The sequence below is a fragment of the Cyprinodon tularosa genome, unplaced genomic scaffold, assembly GCF_016077235.1.
Source record: "Cyprinodon tularosa strain WSP-4 unplaced genomic scaffold, ASM1607723v1 ctg24, whole genome shotgun sequence".
Classification (NCBI taxonomy): domain Eukaryota; kingdom Metazoa; phylum Chordata; class Actinopteri; order Cyprinodontiformes; family Cyprinodontidae; genus Cyprinodon; species Cyprinodon tularosa.
This window is the reverse complement of record NW_024038896.1, coordinates 548,433-567,135: the sequence shown is the minus strand read 5'-3', so window position 1 is coordinate 567,135 and position 18,703 is coordinate 548,433.

Genomic DNA, 18,703 nt, shown 5'->3' with positions numbered 1-18,703 from the left:
TTTAAAGAGTGAAAAAAACCTAGATCATTAGGAAGAAAAATGATTTGGCTCCATTTAAGAAATTATGGAATCAAGCTTTAAAAAGCTATGAAAAAAAACAGGTAGTTATATAAAGCTATACATATATATATATATATATATATATATATATATATATATATATATATATATATATATATATATATATATATATATATATATATATATATATATATATATATATATATATATATATATATATATAAATATATATATATATATATATATATATATATATATATATTTGTTGTTTTTTTTTCAAATTAGTATAAGGTATTGTACTAATTTCACCTGAGGTCCATTTCACGAAGCAGGTTTGACAAATTCAGATCCAAATCTGCTACTTTAAATTGATCTAGCCTAAAGTTGAGAACTCTATATGTTCGGTTTCACAACGACTGTTATCAATTAATTCAATCAATTTTAACTAGGTCCACTGAGAGCTAAGCGCATGCACAACAAGTATTAAAAGCCATTATCAGTAGAGCACTAATTAGACGAGTCACCATGACAACAAGCAACAGGAAGTGCCTATTTGGCCCTAATGGGACTAAAGATTTTAATGCAGAAATGCAAAAACAATAAAATAAAAAAGGTTAAAATGTGTTTAAAAGACAGAGAAACAGCGCTACAACTACAAAGGAGAGGAAGGTGGCAAAGGAGAAGGTTGCTGCTCGAGTTAATGTGTAAGTTTATGTGAAGTGGGTTATGGCAAGACATTTTCACATTTATTAAAAGCCCTCCTCCCTGTTGTTTCATTTGTAGATAACCAAAATAAGATTCCTCCTGATCAAAATCACACTCCTAGACCTAACTGTAATAATATGTTTTCTAAATTGCAATTTTGTTCAGAAACTGAATGTTAGAAATAAAAATAAAAAACAACATTATACTATTAATAATTAAGTTTTATATATCTATAAATATTACACATTATTTGGCCATTCTGACATTTATCAGCTCGACTGAAAATGTGTTTACGATATCTGAAAAATACTTTTTCACTGTTAAAATAATACAAATACTGACCAGTGACATTAGGAATATGGAGATCCTAAATTAATTTATAGACATCAAGAATGTTTACTCTAGATGTCATTTTGTTTGAAATTATTATTTTTTTTTCCAAATATCACGAATAAATATTGAGTAAAACTAGTAAATATAAAAATGGCTTGCCATAGTTTGTTACCATGAAAATATAACGGGATTATTTCTTGAATAGTACCGTAGTAGATCAATGTATCTATTAAGTTGAAATCTTCTGGCAGCAGGTGAAAATGAAATCTAAAAACACTTTTCTAATATTTAGAACCTGTGGATCATCTCATGCGTCCCTGCTCATGTTGATTCAGTCTTCTTTTGCTCAGTAAAGTGGCTGTTTGCAGCCGTACTTCGGATATAATCATCCCAATAAATGGCCGTTATAAGCAGCTATCAGTCCCATAGAATGGCTTAGATTCTGCCAGTAGGCTCATCAGGCTGTTATCATCGAATGGATCCTAATCCTAACCCTAAAGTAATTCCTTTTCCCCTGTGGAACAGTTCTTCATGTACTGTTAATATCGTCAAACGGATATGCAATGCTTGTTTTTAAAACCTAATGTGTCTAACGGACCCTTCGAGTTTACTGAAGCATACCTGTCGCTGACCAGGTTAGCTCTGAGGAGAATGTTACTACGATGACTGAAACAGAGGTTGACTAAACTCTCTTTGTGAATCGGAAAACTCAGTTTCCCTGTTTTCAGGTTTAGACAACTTAGAGTTTTTGGTAAACCTGCTTTGTGAAACTGACACCAGGATCAGTGGGTTTCCAGAAGACAGCTCAACAACAACAAGGTCAGTTAAACCAACAATTAATTTACAGATCATTTAAACTTACATTGACTGAGACAACTTGTATTCACAGTTGTGAGTTGACTCTTAAGAAGATTCATAAATACAAATTCTGATTTGAAAGATTACAATAATTAAAAGATAAAATGTTTTAATGTTTATAAGATATTGCTAAGAGTGAAACTCAGGAACTACCTAAAGAGGAGAAAATCAAATATCAATATTGCTCTTTTTACCTTAAAACTGTATTGTGAAGAGTGGATAAAATGTCTATAGAAAACAGGGTTAACCTTTTGGATGGAATTGTTCAGTAGGATAGTAATGTGTTTACAGGGCTGCCAACTTTTCACCAAACCTTGGGGTGAAATTTTTATATAGTTTGGACAGGAAACCCTGTCAGGGTTGGATGAGAATAGGTGTAGCTATAGGTTGGAGGTTTTCAGAGAATTTAACTGAAACAAATTGGAAAATGTGGATTTTTTATAGAACAGTAAATGTTACTGAATAAAAATAAGTGATCTGTAGTTATGTGGAAATTTTTTCTCACAATATACATTATTTTCTACATTCTGGTGATTTTTAGAGAACTGAAGTAAAGCAGAATGAGCCCTACTAAATTACTTGCATCTTAAATATACTGTAAACTAAGAATTTCACAACTTTGTTTATTAATTATTTTCTGCAGTTCAAGTAAAGTGCAATCAAATCCAATGCAAACTACACTGTGTATGAATATTTGGTAATAGGCTAAGGATTAAAAAGATTCATTCATTATTTTATTAGTTTTTCCTACAATTGACAAAACAGCTAAACAATTCAGACCTTCTATGAGGCTGTAGATTTTATAAAAACTCACTATGACACAAGATGGCAATTCTCTGGATGTTTCATTTGTAAAATGTGATGGAAATTAAGTTAACATATTCAATGGACCAAAATAAGGATAAATTAATAAGACAAGAATAAAATGAGAACATCTCTGTGGTTCCCCCTCTATGAATCCTGGATAACTGAGTTGTTCTGCACATCCTATCCATATGTGGTTGGACTTTTCTGTGGTGGCTGATCTTTTGAAAAATAAAATGCAATGGTTCTTCTTGTGGAGCTACTAAGGGTTTGTGAGGCAAACCTGAAATCTTTAAGAATTAAAATATAAGTGTTGGTTTAATTACTCCTAAATTCAGACGGGAGATCATTAAACTAGACTGAGCAATAATTTTTTTAACTTGTGAGCAAAACACGGAGTAAAACTGAAGAGAAAAAGAGAAAATAAACCATTGGATGTGATCCTGCACTCAGTCTCCACATCAATACTTTAAGCAAGCTGCTGTATTTTTTATTCTTATTTACACAAGTACTAGATGGCTTAAAATATGCAATATACAATTCAATTTACAAAGAGAATTATCCTAGTCCAGATGAGATAAGATAAAAATTAAATTGACATACCTCGTAACAAATGTCTTTTTTCAATATCTAACAGTGAATAGGTGGGAATATGGCCCTCGTGTGTGAGCACTAAGGTTTTATTAAAAACATTGACTGGATTTTGATCACCATGGTATTTTTCAAAATTTTTTAGTGTGAGAAAGTGGGAATATGGAGTGAGAGTGCATGAAGACACTGAGATGGGTGAGTCTCACTCCCAATGGGTGAGAGTTGACAGCCCCGTGTTTAAGAAATAATGCAACTTTCCTTTGAAATGTTAGTTCAAAATTATGAGAATGAGATAAAACAGTTTGAGATGTTTTGTTTTTACTCTTCCTTGTTTCAAGAAATGCGAATTTCATGTATAATGTTTGGCCTCATCTTAGGATGTGGAATTCAATTTGTGTGCGTATGCGTTTGGGGAAGGTCCTCAAAGGGTGCGTACTTGGCATGTCAAACGGGGGCCAGGTGCAAGGCTGGGTCACAGTCACGAGCTTTGGTTTGGCTCAGGATAAACAGGGTCTCTTTCTCATCTCTCCAGGGGCCACCATTTCCTGGTGCTCTTTGTAATGGGAGGAACACGACATCACAACAACAGAGAGGATCAAACAGCCCTAATTTGCTGAGTCAGGATTAAGAAAAACCATCAGTCAAGTCATGTGCAACTGAAGATGTTATTTTCTGCTAGACAGAGTCAAAGCCCCTTTCTTATGCAGGCATTGTAAGTGTGAATGGACATAGAAGGCGTGCAAACTGGCTATTAGGTATTTTAGTCATTCTTGGCTCGGAAGTTTATGCACATTGGCAATCTTTGTAGTTCCATCTTTAAAAAAAATGCAGTGTTAGTCGAATAAACAGATGATTACAAGTGGAGTTAAATGCATTTAGTCAGTCTTTTTTCCATTTAAATTGTCCCTGTTCAGCCTGTGATAACCTGCTGTCCATCACTTTTTGTAACCCCCATCCCTGTCTCTGGTGGAGCAGGAAGTGGAGCAGCTTAGACATACTGTACGGTCCCTGGCGTCTGGGCCGGAACCAGGATGTGTTGCTAGGCGCAGGGATGATTGTGTCAGCACTTGCTGGCCGCTTCGTTTCCTTACAGGTGATCTTCTGAATGGACAATGACAGATATACATTTCCTGCTATTTTTCAATGCTGCAGGACGGGATCAGAAAAACACAGGACTCAGTGACCACGGGGCCACCTCTACGAGCAAGAAAGCAGGCTCCGACAGTCAGTGGAGCTTAACAAAGACACAATCATCCCGTCAGACACGAGAACTCGAGGTGACCTCGGGACCTCAGACTGGAGGGGGTTACAGGGTTTCGTCATTTGTAGCTTCGAATCCGGGAGATGGAGGGTGGGTGATGAGGAAATATTGAGGAAGCTACTCTTGATTTCTGACGCGTTTGATGAACTTTGATGGATAGAAGGTCGAGGAGGATAAAATGGTTAGGGTTTGGCAGGAGGGGGACAAGGGATGGGGGTGAGGAGTGGAGATGGGTTGGTGGTGTGTGGCAATTTATTTGACTAAAGGTTTACTTTATCAAATTTTTTTTTTAAGTCAAGAGGCTGCAGACTATTTACACATTAGGTTAAATGTGATGGATAATGCAGCAAAGTTTAGAAGTGCAGAGATGTATACTTTTCTGATCTATCATTGAACTAATTAATACCCAAGGACATCCCTTTAAAAAAAAAACCTGCCCTCTTGACTAGATATGTGTTTTGTTACATGTTTTAGAGACCAGCCACTAGGTCCCAGCTTGCTTGTTCTGCTTAAAGAGGGGTCAGCTCTCTTTCACAAGTACAGGAAAATGATTTTCCGTTGCACCTAGTAAAAAGCACAAGAGGTTAAGAATTATTGTTAAACAAGAGCATCTGTAAGTATGTTGTTTTTAATTTCAGTAAAATTACACACAAAAGAACGTTTACAAGGACCTACACCGTGACTTTTAGAAGAACTTTAACTCTAAACCTTTTTTACATTTTGTCAAATTACAACCACAAACTTTAATCTCCTTTTTTTGAGAATCAATGTGATTTACTGACACAGAGTTTATACTTGTAAAGTGAAAGTAAATGATATATAGTTTGACTTCTTTTAAAACAAATATAAGTCTAAAGATTTTGAGCATTTGTATGTAAGATTTTATATGCTGGTCTCTCTGTATTGCGTTTAACCTTTTTTTGCAGCATCATGATCAGTGTTGATGTTCTACACACACACACACATATATATGTATATATATATATATATATATATATATTGATATAGTAGCTTTATATAACAACCTGTTTTGTTTCATAGCTTTTTAAAGGTTGATTCCATAATTTCTGAAATGGAGCCAAATAATTTTCTTCCTAATGATCTAGGTGTTTTTCACTCTTTAAAATGTTTACATGGAAAGAGACAAATGTGATACCTCCCCTACCAATGGAGTTAGTTAATAATACATTTGTCCTTGATATTGCTGCATGCTTTTACAGGAGTATATACAGTGGGGCAAAAAAGTATTTAGTCAGCCACCAATAGTGCAAGTTCTCCCACTTAAAAAGATGAGAGAGGCCGGTAATTGTCATCATAGATATACCTCAACTATGAGAGACAAAATGAGAAAAAAAAAATCCAGAAAATCACATTGTCTGATTTTTAAAGAATTTATTTGCAAAATATGGTGGAAAATAAGTATTTGGTCAATAACAAAAGTTCATCTCAATACTTTGTTATATACCCGTTGTTGGCAATGACAGAGATCAAACGTTTTCTGTAAGTCTTCACAAGGTTTTCACACACTGTTGCTGGTATTTTGGCCCATTCCTCCATGCAGATCTCCTCTAGAGCAGTGATGTTCTGGGGCTGTCGTTGGGCAACATGGACTTTCAACTCCCTCCAAAGATTTTCTATGGGGTTGAGATCTGGAGACTGGCTAGGCCACTCCAGGACCTTGAAATGCTTCTTACGAAGCCACTCCGTTACCCGGGCGGTGTGTTTGGGATCATTGTCATGCTGAAAGACCCAGCCACGTTTCATCTTCAATGCCCTTGCTGATGGAAGGAGGTTTTCACTCAAAATTTGACGATACATGGCCCCATTCATTCTTTTCTTCACACGGATCAGTCGTCCTGGTCCCTTAGCAGAAAAACAGCCCAAAAGCATGATGTTTCCACCCCCATGCTTCACTGCAGGTATGGTGTTCTTTGGATGCAACTCAGCATTCTCTCTCCTCCAAACACGACGAGTAGAGTTTTTACCAAAAAGTTCTATTTTGGTTTCATCTGACCATATGATATTCTCCCAGTCATCGTCTGGATCATCCAAATGATCTCTAGGAAACTTGAGACGGGCCTTGACATGTACTGGCTTAAGCAGGGGGACACGTCTGGCACTGCAGGATTTGAGTCCCTGGCGGCGTAGTGTGTTACTGATGGTAGCCTTTGTTACTTTGGTCCCAGCTCTCTGCAGGTCCTTCACTAGGTCCCCCCGTGTGGTTCTGGGATTTTTACTCACCGTTCTTGTGATCATTTTGACCCCACGGGGTGAGATCTTGCGTGGAGCCCCAGATCGAGGAAGATTATCAGTGGTCTCGTATGTTTTCCATTTTCTAATAATTGATCCCACAGTTGATTTCTTCACACCAAGCTGTTTACCTATTGCAGATTCAGACTTCCCAGCCTGGTGCAGGTCTATAATTTTGTTTCGGGTGTCCTTTGACAGCTCTCTAGTTTTGGCCATGGTGGAGTTTAGAGTGTGACTGTTTGAGGTTGTGGACAGGTGTCTTTTATACTGATAACGGGTTCAAACAGGTGCCATTAATGAAGGTAACGAGTGGAGGACAGAGGAGTCTCTTACAGAAGAAGTTACAGGTCTGTGAGAGCCAGAAATCTTGCTTGTTTGTAACTGACCAAATACTTATTTTCCACCATATTTTGCAAATAAATTCTTTAAAAATCAGACAATGTGATTTTCTGGATTTTTTTTTCTCATTTTGTCTCTCATAGTTGAGGTATATCTATGATGAAAATTACCGGCCTCTCTCATCTTTTTGAGTGGGAGAACTTGCACTATTGGTGGCTGACTAAATACTTTTTTGCCCCACTGTACATTCAAAGAGCAGAGAAATAAGCCCTTATGTTCCTCTAAATACTCAAAAGTTTTTTTATGTCTGTGCCTTCTGTTTTAGCCTTGCTGCTTTTATTTAGCTGTTGTGTTTATTGTTTCCCAAAAGTTCCTTGGTATTTTTCTTTTATGTCCAGAATAAATTAAATAAATAAATCTTAGGCCTTCAGAGAACAGTATTGATACTAAGATCAAATCAAACATCAATGGCTTTTACAAACTTCTGAGGGTACTTTGACACACTATAAAAAAACCAGTATTTTATTTAGGGTTAAATGGGTGACTACATAAAGTTTGTGGTTGTAACATGACAAAGTGTTAAAAGGTTGAAAGTATGTGGTGGGATTTGCCAGGTACTTTAACTGGTCTCATAATACATTCATAAAAGATAGTGAAGCTGCATTTAAAGAAGTGATCAAAATCATACAAATTGTAGTCTCTATATATAAACAACTTCCCCTCATTCACTCTGCAGCTGGTTGGGTCAGACAGTCAGTCTGGAGTCTCTAAAAACAAACAATGCAAAAAAATTTGTTGCTAAAAAAATGCAAATCATATTTTTAATTCTGTTGGTCAAGTTAAGCACAGTTTTCTGTCCTCCTTTAGACATCATTCATGTAAAGCCCTTTGTTACTTGATGCACGTCTTTGCATACTTATCCCTCAGGTGACAGGAAACCCTCAGGTCAGCCATGGTCTGGGACCTCTGCTCAGCCATCATGTTTTTAGAGGACATAAATCATGTGAAATCCACCGGTTCCTCTCTTCTTCAAAGGCCTTTGTTTTACAGCCTCAGCAAAGAGGTTATCATGGGGGCAACAGCAATAGTGTGCAAAATAGGTCTACTTATGCTCGCTGATAAGATACACTGAAAGTGTTTTACTCTCACTCTTTAGGTTGTCAATAAAAAAAAAGGGAACCTGGGGTGTTTTTACAGGCTTTGAATTGTATCACATTGCTTTGACAGGAGCTCAATTTTTTTGGTTTGTCTGCTAGTGTAAACAGGGGAAAGTATTATTTGGGTTCCTGTCTGTGGGTTTTCTACGACTGACCCTGTCAGGGTGATTAAACGACTCAGTGCTGCAGGTCTTAGTGCCATCATCCCTGACCGGATCAGAAGGTTACGCACACAGACAAATACAGTAGAAATTGATGCTGTCGATTAAAGTGTCGTGGAGTTTTGTCGGCCGACTAGACGGTCCAAGGTTAAGTGATGTTAAGCACACCTTCTCATCCTCGTTAGACGCTGTTCAAATCAGTGTCAATCACGCCATATGTCAGGAGCTTTTATATCTACATGTTCACTCACGGTGACAACTTTTCCTTCTCCCACCACAGAGACCCCTCCTTCCCACTAAAACACAATCATCTCTCTAATCGTAGGTCACCCTCACGGTACGGCGTTTGTTGAACCAAGGAGTGCTGATTAGTAGGAGGGGTTTGGGCCATCAGCTATCACTAATCACTAACACTACGGCTAACAGTAGCCCTGTGGAAGCAGTAGCCTAGCAGCCGTGTGATCTCCAGCTAACCTTGCCCACGGGCCTCTTTTGTCTGCACGCCGCACACGGCTGGCTCCATCCTCTCTGTTATTGAGCGTGTTGTTGGTGAGGCGGGGGCTAAATCAATGGTAAATCGCTGGCACCGTTCTCAGGACAGTGACCGAAACTCGGCTTATTGGCCCCCTCTGCCTCCCTACTACCACAGTCCCCCCTTTTCCTCATGCATCCCTCAACCGGTCCTCCACCCCTCAGTCACCCCTCCAACCCCTCCCGTCTGATTGACACTTGAAAGGTGGCCGAGGACGGGGCCGGAGGCGATGTTCCATGCTCTGGAACCCTCCGTGCGGGGGAACAGCTGGTGACATCTGCAGAGAGCCCCACAAAAGGCAGTTGAAAGCGTGCAAACGCACCCCTCCTTCTCTTCTTCCCTTGTTTCTCTCCCTCTCTCCTTCTTTTTCTCCCCCCCCCTGTCTGGCCAACCCCTTCTCACCCTTCGCGTTCTTTTTCTTTCATTCTCCCCTGCTCCTGTCTCTCTCTTCCTGCTTCAGATGTCCCCTCTATTGACGAAGAGCCGGCCCTTTTGTCTGAAGCAGTGATACAGGCACCCGTTTGCCTTTGAAATGTGCGCTTTATACTTGAAGAGCGAACGGGGAAGCATGTGTGTCTGAGCAAAAAGAAAGAGGGGACAGATAGAAAAAAGGAGAAAATGTGTGAAACAAAAGTGTGTTCTACAACAACAACAAAAACACATTTTATGTCTTTAAACCAACTCCCCCTGGTCATTTTATTTGTTTGTGTACATCTTCACTGCGAATACCCCCAAAGTCCCAGTGTTTGATCTCCTTACATGGAAAACTATCAGCTTTATTGATATCCACGAGCGCACAGCCAGTTAAAAGCTGCCTTTTAAGAGGTCCCATTGTCCCCGTTCAATGGCATTAACCCTGGCTCAGCTCGCAGTAAGTGCTTGGGAAGCGGAAGGGGGTATCGACTCCCGTTAAAAGAATCCAAACGCGTTAACTGACGAGACACACATCGCCCACAGGAATGTCAAACTTCCGAGCCGTTCTCTTTTCTCTCTTTCCTCATGCATCTTTCCCTCACATCACTTCATTTCTCTCTCCTGAAGAGTCAAACACTAACCTCACATTATCTGTCCTCTACTGGGTTTTTTAAGACTTTTCGGGTGGACTTTTTCAAAAAGTAATATACATCAAGGCAAGTGAAACTTACACCTCCACATCATTAGCAAAGCAAATTATCTGAAAAGCTCTCTTCCCTGTTAGACCACACCTCACAGTCCCCTCACTTCTTGTCTAAGGAGAGGTCAAAAGGTCGGCGTTCTCCAGGTGCCCTTTTGACATCAATATTTCAGAGCTGCGTGAATCCCTCCTTTCAGGGAACCTGGCGTGTTGACTGAAGGTATCTTCAGGTCTCAGGGGGTTGGCTGACGGACGAGCACAAAGCACTCGTCAGGCTCCAAGCAGCTCTGCAGGGCACACGGTCCACGTTTAGTGTATCTGTGTATGTGTGTCTGTAAACGGAAGGCTCAGGCAGGTCCCCCGCGGTCTCCTTTGTTGGACTAACTTGCTGTTTGAATGGGGTAGGAGTTGTGAGTGACAGAGGAAAGTGTAGCTGCTGGTAAAGTGAGATATTGAACTCTCAATCGCCATGGGGAGGTGAGCTCTGGAAGTTTAACAGTCAAATCTTGTATGTTCAGGATGTAAGGTGTGAGTAAAATTCAGTGAGAAACGAAGTTCAGATAAGAAGGAGACGATAAGAGAGATACATTTATAAGAGTCTGCCTTTGATTTCTAAAAAAAAAAATAATCTTTTGCTAAGGCACAATTAGCTTTCCTGCTAGCTGGGCACCCAGTAACATGAAACAAGATTCCCCCCGATGATAATATTCAGTTTCAGCTCTGCCAGCGTGTCCTGTCTGCCCCTGTCCAGAGCCCCTCCAAGACAAAAGGGGAAGGAGCTTGGCGGGGGAACAGTAGCTTCTTGTTATTATGACATGCGGTAACATGAACTCCTTAGAAGACTTCTCCTGTCATCCTGACCTGAGGTCCTCTTTATTCTACAGTCAGGGGATGTGGAGGTCACAACCTCCCGGACAGATTATGCTGGAACATGCTACCCTGTGTTGAATAAGTTTATTGGTTAAGCTGTTGATGGGCCTTTGTGCAAACTCTCTCAGGAGACTAAATACAGATTAGTCCTTTTATTAACTGTTCATTTGAGATTGTACTTAACCAGAGTTTTATCTGACCTTAACATTGTGTCTCTCTTTACTATGGGATCTAAGAAAGACATGCAGTCTATGCCTATTGCTGTTTTTAATTCAATAATCAACCCTTTATTATCTGGGATTTAGAAAATTATATTTAAAGGTGAAAAACCCTTTAAAGCCCGATCCAAGAATAAAACAAAACAGAAAATTAATTTTTTATTGGTTTCCTTATTTGGCCTTTTAACAAAATATGTAAAAAGAAAAAACAAAAATACATTTTTGATATTAATAATTTATTACTATGCGATAAGTCAAGATTATTTTTTGTGTAGTCTTCTGCCCTCTGTTATCAGGTATATCTGATTGTGTACAATAGGATTTTGAGCAAAGTTTTTACCATTAAATTATGCAAAAGGTGTCAGACGCAAAACATTTCAGAAACCGTATGTATCAAATATGATACACTTGGCATTACAGGGTTAAATAAACTGGTAACCGACCCCTTGGTTGAAATTAAAGCTGAAAGTCTTTTAGGATACGTCTTCATCAACACCAATAGAGAGGGAAGGCTTTCATTATTTATTTTTATAAGAATGTTTGAAGCTTAGTCCGATTGGATGAAAACCATCATTAGAAGGTATGTCTTATGTTTTGGCATACCTCTACATTTGTAATCAGGTCTACACTCTAACAGAGCCATTTTTAACATATTTAAAGGTATAGTGGAAGATTTTCGCGAATTTTTAAAAAGACCTGCCCTCTCCACTTTAAAAAAAATATAAAAATTGTACATGCAAAACATGTACCCACTCCCGAGAGGGAACGCCTTTTAAACGCAGGTTTGAGCGTTTGAGCCCACTTGTTTTTGTGCATGCTCTGTTTAAAAGTTGCTGTTTGCATCGCTCATACAAGCTTATTTACCAAAAGAAGATTTGCAGGTTTCCACTATCCACAGTCTGTGAGTCCACAGACTCACATCTGTGAAAATGGGGACGAACACATAGGCCAGTCTTACGTAAACATATATTCAGAATGAATGACAATTAGGAGGACTACTTATTTTGATGATCCACCCAGAAAAAGAACATCCTCCACTATACCTGTAAATTAACATACATATAAACCTGACCAGTTTGTCTGACCGGACTACTGCCATTTAGATTGGTCCTGCATTTACAGTAGTTTCATCCATTTCCAGACCAATTCCCAGCAGCCTTCATACATTTCAGCCAGAACATCTGATTTCAGTCTCTTTATACCAGAGAAGATTATTCCACATGTTTGCTGTGTCTCTTATATGACTTGATCCAAACTACAAATGTTCATTTCTAAAATATTTTTCAACAATATCCTGCTATTCTTCCATGATAACCTGTCTGTGACATTTCTGTCAACTGAACCTTGAACCTAACTGTTGGATCTCTGCAGCCATCTTCTTGGGGCTTCTCTGATTAATGCAAGGAACTCTATAGTCCTCTCCTTGTGCTGTCCATTCTCATGTAATGATTGAACAGTGTGGTGGATGTTCAAATATTTAAGTGTTTTATAATCTTTCACTACTTTAACCTCTTAACTACTTTACCCCTGGCCGACATAGACTAAATTACAAACAGGAAGAACTAAGTGGTTATATGACTTCTTATGGATTTTAATCAGAGTTATTAGAGTAACAGAAAGCTAATATATACACAAATAACATTTTTAGGAGTTTAATTTGTAAAAGAATAGTTTAGAAATGACGTCCATTTACCTTTGACTACAGAAGCACTAGTTTGAGCTGGTCTGATCCCATAAAATGTAGCTAAAACACTTCTAATTTTGAGATTTTAATGTCTTAAACATGAGGAAGTTTAAGGAGGATGATTACTTTTTGAAGGCAGAGTATGGTTATGACAAGGACCTACCTGATGAAAGCAAAATTTCCCACTCTGTTGCCAACTGTTAAGACAATAGATGCCACTTTATCTACCTGCAGCAATAAGTGTCTTTGAAATGACAATAAATTACTTTACTCTTTTTCAGCCGCATAGGTCAGTCTGCAGGACACAAAAGTCTCCCTGACACTTGGCCTCTGATAGAACCATGCTTTTTATTTTTACTGTCATCTATGGTGCACTATTAATATTCTCACTCTGTAGTGCGCGGTGGGGTTCAAAGGCGCGCAGTGCAGTGTTGGAGATGACAGGCCTGCTGTGGCACCTTGTGAGCCAAAAAAGTGACAGCAACGTGGCCGCGCTCTCTTGTTAACGAAATAAATAAATGTGCTCTGAAAAGCCAATAAGCGTTGGGCGAGAAAAGCAGCCAAGGATTGCTGCGTCAAAAACAACCGATCCATCCATTAATCTCTCGCTCTCAGACCTCCCCCCCACACTTCTCACTTTCTCTCTTTCCTCTGAGAGAATTACTGCCATAGATGTATAATTCACGGTGGTTTGGCTTTAAAAGGCAGAGGTTCTGTTGGAAAACACAGTGACAGCCAAGTTAGCGCACCCTCTCATTCAACCCAGCCACCTGTTCACCAGGGAGGGGGCAGAGAGGGACGCTTGATTTATATTTCATCTTTCCACCGAGTCTAATGACTTTGTTGCACACTCGAGGCTGGAAATTGTCTCATGTATTAAAGATGACAACTTAAAGGAATCCTAAAGCGGCAACATGATTGAGCACTTAGGCACACACTTTTGGTTGTAGTTTAGATTGCTTGTGTCAAGTTTAACTTGTCAACTTTCTATTCCCAAGGCTGCTTGCCATTTCAAGCTCAATATCTGTCTTCAATTTTAAAAAGCAAAGCTTGTTCATTTATGTAAGCTAAGCTCTTCTTGAGCTCTCCCCGAATAGCCGGTTTTGTCACACAGTTAATTTCTTGTCATTAAAGAAAGTAGATGGAGAATTTGCAGTGAAAAGTGCACTTAATGCTTGTGTTTACACATGCATTCGTGCATCTGTTTGCCTGCATGCTCACGTCAGAGCCATTTATTAGTGTGGCTTCATTTTTATTTTTTTGGAGGTGAGGAAGAATAACAAGTTAGGGACTTGGCAGCCGCCCGCTCTCGCCCATCTGCGCAGCCCCTGCATCAGTCTCAGAGTTTCCTCGTCCATGACGAGGGCTGTCAGGGGCTTTTTAACCTTCTAACTGCTGCTCCCCACTGTCCCTAATCATGCATTAATGGCATCAGTAGGACCCTAGGGCTGGCCACGTTGCTGCCTGCGCACACAGGATACTGATGAAGAGGGCAATTACTGACCAGCAAATAGCATAACCTCCACGTAGCTGCAAGGAGGAGGTTAGGGGCTATTAGCTTGCAGGTTACACTCACGAGATCCAGGAAGGTTTTAAGGAAGTATCATGCTCTGAGAGTAATTGGGTAGGTGACTGTGTCAGAAGAAAAAAAGGTTTGAATGTGTTTTTCACTCTTTCTTTGAGTCTTTTCCTCCATTATGGAGATGTTACTTGTCTGTCAACAGAAAAAAAGCATGTCAAAGCTAAGGGGTCAAGCTGCAAAATACCTCTGAGTGGGAAAACTGTTCATTTTTAATCAAAAAGTCTTTGATTAGCCCCAGACACATGCACATGTTTGCCCCCTTCACTCTCTCACACATGCTGTGCTTTCAGTCATGTCCGTTTTCCTCGCTTTGAGATGAGTGAGAGTGTTTGTATAAAATAGTAACAGGCCAATTGCTCTTCTGCTCCTGTGTTCGAGAACTGAATCTTGGCCCCGTTGTCTCTGGTTCCTCTTTGAGGCCATCTGCTGGGTACAGGCACGAGGGAGGCTTCCAGGAGGGTGGTGGTGGTGGAGGGGGGCCCTTGTCACCCAGGCGGGCAAGCCTAAAAAGCAGCACCGCCCTGGGGATTGATGCACCCGACCTGCGAGGTGATTGAGCATCAAAGCCCCGCCAACCTGCCAGATCACTGTACACGCCACAAGGACCACTGATATGTAACCGGCGCTGCTTACCATCAGACCCTCGGGGAGCCGACTGAGTCTTTGTGACACTTCTGAAGGGCTGTTTTCAGCACAGTTTAGCAGCTATTTATGATCCTCTTTGTAGAACGATGGTTTGGTCCCAGAGGCCTTGACAAAAAAGCCCAGGATCCCTTTGGAGCGAGTTTCTTCTACTTTAAAAGGCTGCTTGCATAGTTTTGAGGAAAAAAAATTGTACAGTTTCTCTTTCATCGCACAATTGTTATTCTTGAGAAATGTCTTAAAATTAAACATTACTTTTAAAAAAGCATCGAGATTTAAAATTATGCACACATATTCAAAAGCCATCCTTAAATTACAAACTTATAACAAAATTATGTTTCGTATCTTAACCTGCTTTGAACATTTTTAAACATTTTCCTATATTAGAACCAACCAACTTCACATTTTATTTAGATTCAATAAAATAGTTTGCCTTTAAAACAGACAAACACAAAAATATAGCACATTTCAAATTCTAAATTAGGGATGTATACATTTCATTCAAGAATCCAATTTTGGTGAAAAGTTTAAGATCTTAATGTGCTGGTTTCTACCAGATATGCACACTCAGAAACTAAAATGTGAAACTCTTTCTTTGCAAAATGATTTAAAAACAGCTATGATCTTTGTGAAAATCAATTTAAGATGTATAAAGATACTGCCACCTGTGGCAAAAACACAGAACTACAGAAATCTTCTGCTCGTTATTGTATCTTGTGCTCGTACTTATCAACCTTGTTTTTTTTTCTTCACTTTTTTCACCATAGCTGAAGTTGCCTTCTTGTTTGACTTGAGCTGGGTGCCTGTCGTTCATTCAGGGGAGTGGCGGAACTAGTGGTTAGGGCATAGAGCTTGGAATCCTGAGGTTCTAAGTTCTAACTCCACTCCCACAGACTGCCACCCTAGCTCTCTGGGCAAGACCCTTAACCCCACACTGCTTCCCAGGCACCCCACGATGGCTGCCCTCTCCTCCCCAAGAAAAGGTCAAATGCAGTCGTACATTTCTCCAATGTGACATCAATGAAGTTCAATTCTTATTAAAATCCTTAATGAATTAATGTTTTGATTGTTTGCTAAGTTGGACCACTGATCTCTATTTATTCACTGGATTGCTGGTAGCCCGAAAAAAGTGAAGCCAACGGCCGCCATATTGGTACTCCCCACTCCCACAGAGATATAAATAAAAATGCCTACATGTGTAACATTTGGCTGCAAAATTTTACCATTTTGCTGACTGTGGGAAGATGTTGCAGAGGTAATTTCACAGTCAGTGGATTTACTAACCAATAAAATCCTATATACACCGATGTATCTCATAGTACAATATGTAGCGTAACATTAGTCTGGCTATCTCGGACTGACTAAAAGATATTGACTAAGTTAGCCATTGATATTGTGTCTAATGTAAGAAAATAGAAAGTAAAGTAAATAGAAAGTAATTCACTGTGACATGTCAATGTAGTAATTCATCATAAAATGGATGTCGCTGTTGTTTTTGTAGTGTTTGTTGTATTTCTCATTTGAAAAAGTCGTGCTGAAATATATTGCATGTTATATTGACTGCAAAAAAATCTAATCTTTTTTTAAGGCTAATGAACAGACACAACATACAAGTATATGGCATCATGCATGCATGAATGGTTTTGTAGTTTGGTTTATTTTGGTTGTGTTGGGGGCAATAGCTTTGTTTGGTGTGTGGTTTCTTTGGTAGGCCTCATCTTGTTTTCATTTTTTTTAAAAGGTAAATGGATTTCACTTTACAATATATATATATCTTTTTTGCCTAACTCTTCCTAAGACATGAATAGAGATATAATAAAAGAGTTAAAATATCAAAGCTCATTGTGAAATATTTTCCTCTGCTGTTTCCCTCTCCAAGCAGGTGTGCACAGGACTGCACGGTTAGAAAATTGAGGGGTTATGTTAAGTTTTAAGTATTTGTTTGGGTTGATTAAAATATTGGCTTTTTGTCATTAGCTGTTCATTTAAAACAGTTTTCATTTTTCTTTTTATTATGCAGCTCTATATCCTTTTATAATAGATTCTTCCAATTCAGTTCCAACTCTATATAAGAAACATGTCTGCTATTGTTCTTGGTTGGTGTGGTTTGGTGGATCTGCTGCACCATAAAAAATCAAAGACTGAAAACGCTTTTGTTTTTGTTTTTCTTTCAACCAGTTTGGGTCCCACCTTCAAGACTGCTTGGCCTCCTGATTCTGCCATTTTCACAATGGAAATGCATTATAAGTGTCCCTTCAAAGATAATATATCTTTATTAGCAAAGAAAAATTCATTTCATATATATTTCATATTCGCCACATTTTTCTACATGTTTGCCAATCCTAACTAACAGCAAACGCTAACATACCATGTGACACCTTTTGTCCTACTTTTTATAATACATACTTTACTTTTTTCATCGTCTGTTTCAAAAAGTTCTTAATAACATGCACTGAAGATTATCGCTATAGTTTAACAAAATATAAATAAGTTTTAAAGGTATGATTCCTCTATGATTGACATATTTTGACATCCCACTTCAAAGCAAGTGCGTTCGGCTGTGTGTTCATTGTCATTTAATGACCTTGTTTGGGTAATGGATTTGTCAATAGCAGTAAGAGGGCTGGGCCAGATTCAGTCTTATGAGGCCCTTGGGTTAAGAAGGGTGCATTAGCTCACTCCTAAGTGATTACTGATCGCACAGCTGGTACAAACACACAGGCTCATGCACATACAAACAAACATGGCAGCATACATTTGAGCATTCAATATGCACACATTCTTACATGCCTGTGCATATGCAATTAAAACAGTCCTGTTCCTGTAATGATAGAGTCGACCGATTAAAAGGCTTTAATGTACATGGTAACAAGTAAATGATGGAAAGACATTTTATGAGTCTTGAAGTCCCTGCATAACTCCGGAATAAACCTTTGCAAAATATATTCAGATAGATAAGTTCACTGTCTGTAGATCTAACTGACGGATTAAAATTAATAATCTAAGCCAGACCTTTAGAGCCTTTTGAAAATTTTAATATCTTTTTAATTTAAAGGGGTAATGTCACAATATATTTTATGCTGCCCTCCTTTTTATATCTATAATTGTAGAGAGAGAATTATAGGGGTGGAAAACTTAAGATAAGAAAGTATAATAAAAAAAATCTAAATTTCAAAATTTAAATCTGAGGAAGTGCAGTTTGCTTGACGTGATCGCAAGGTCCGCGCAACCAAATGACGCTGCTTTGGGCTTCCACGTTGCTCTATGTAGAGCACCTCGGAACATTTGTAATGGATCCACGCAGTACATATTTCAAGTGAGCAGAAACTGGCAAGGGTTCTTAAATGTAAACATCTACAGACATCCCATGATTCAGCTCATGAATATCAACACTATCAAGAGATTTTGGAATTTTTTCAGATTACACCCTGTGGGAGCAACTATGTTACATGTTATATGTACATAAGTGGTCCCCAAGTCAACAGCTCATTCAGATATATTGCAGAGTGGTCTGCTGCTTAAATTCTAAGGTATAATTTAGAAAATTTGGATTATATTTATTTTCTAAGAGGATTAGATTT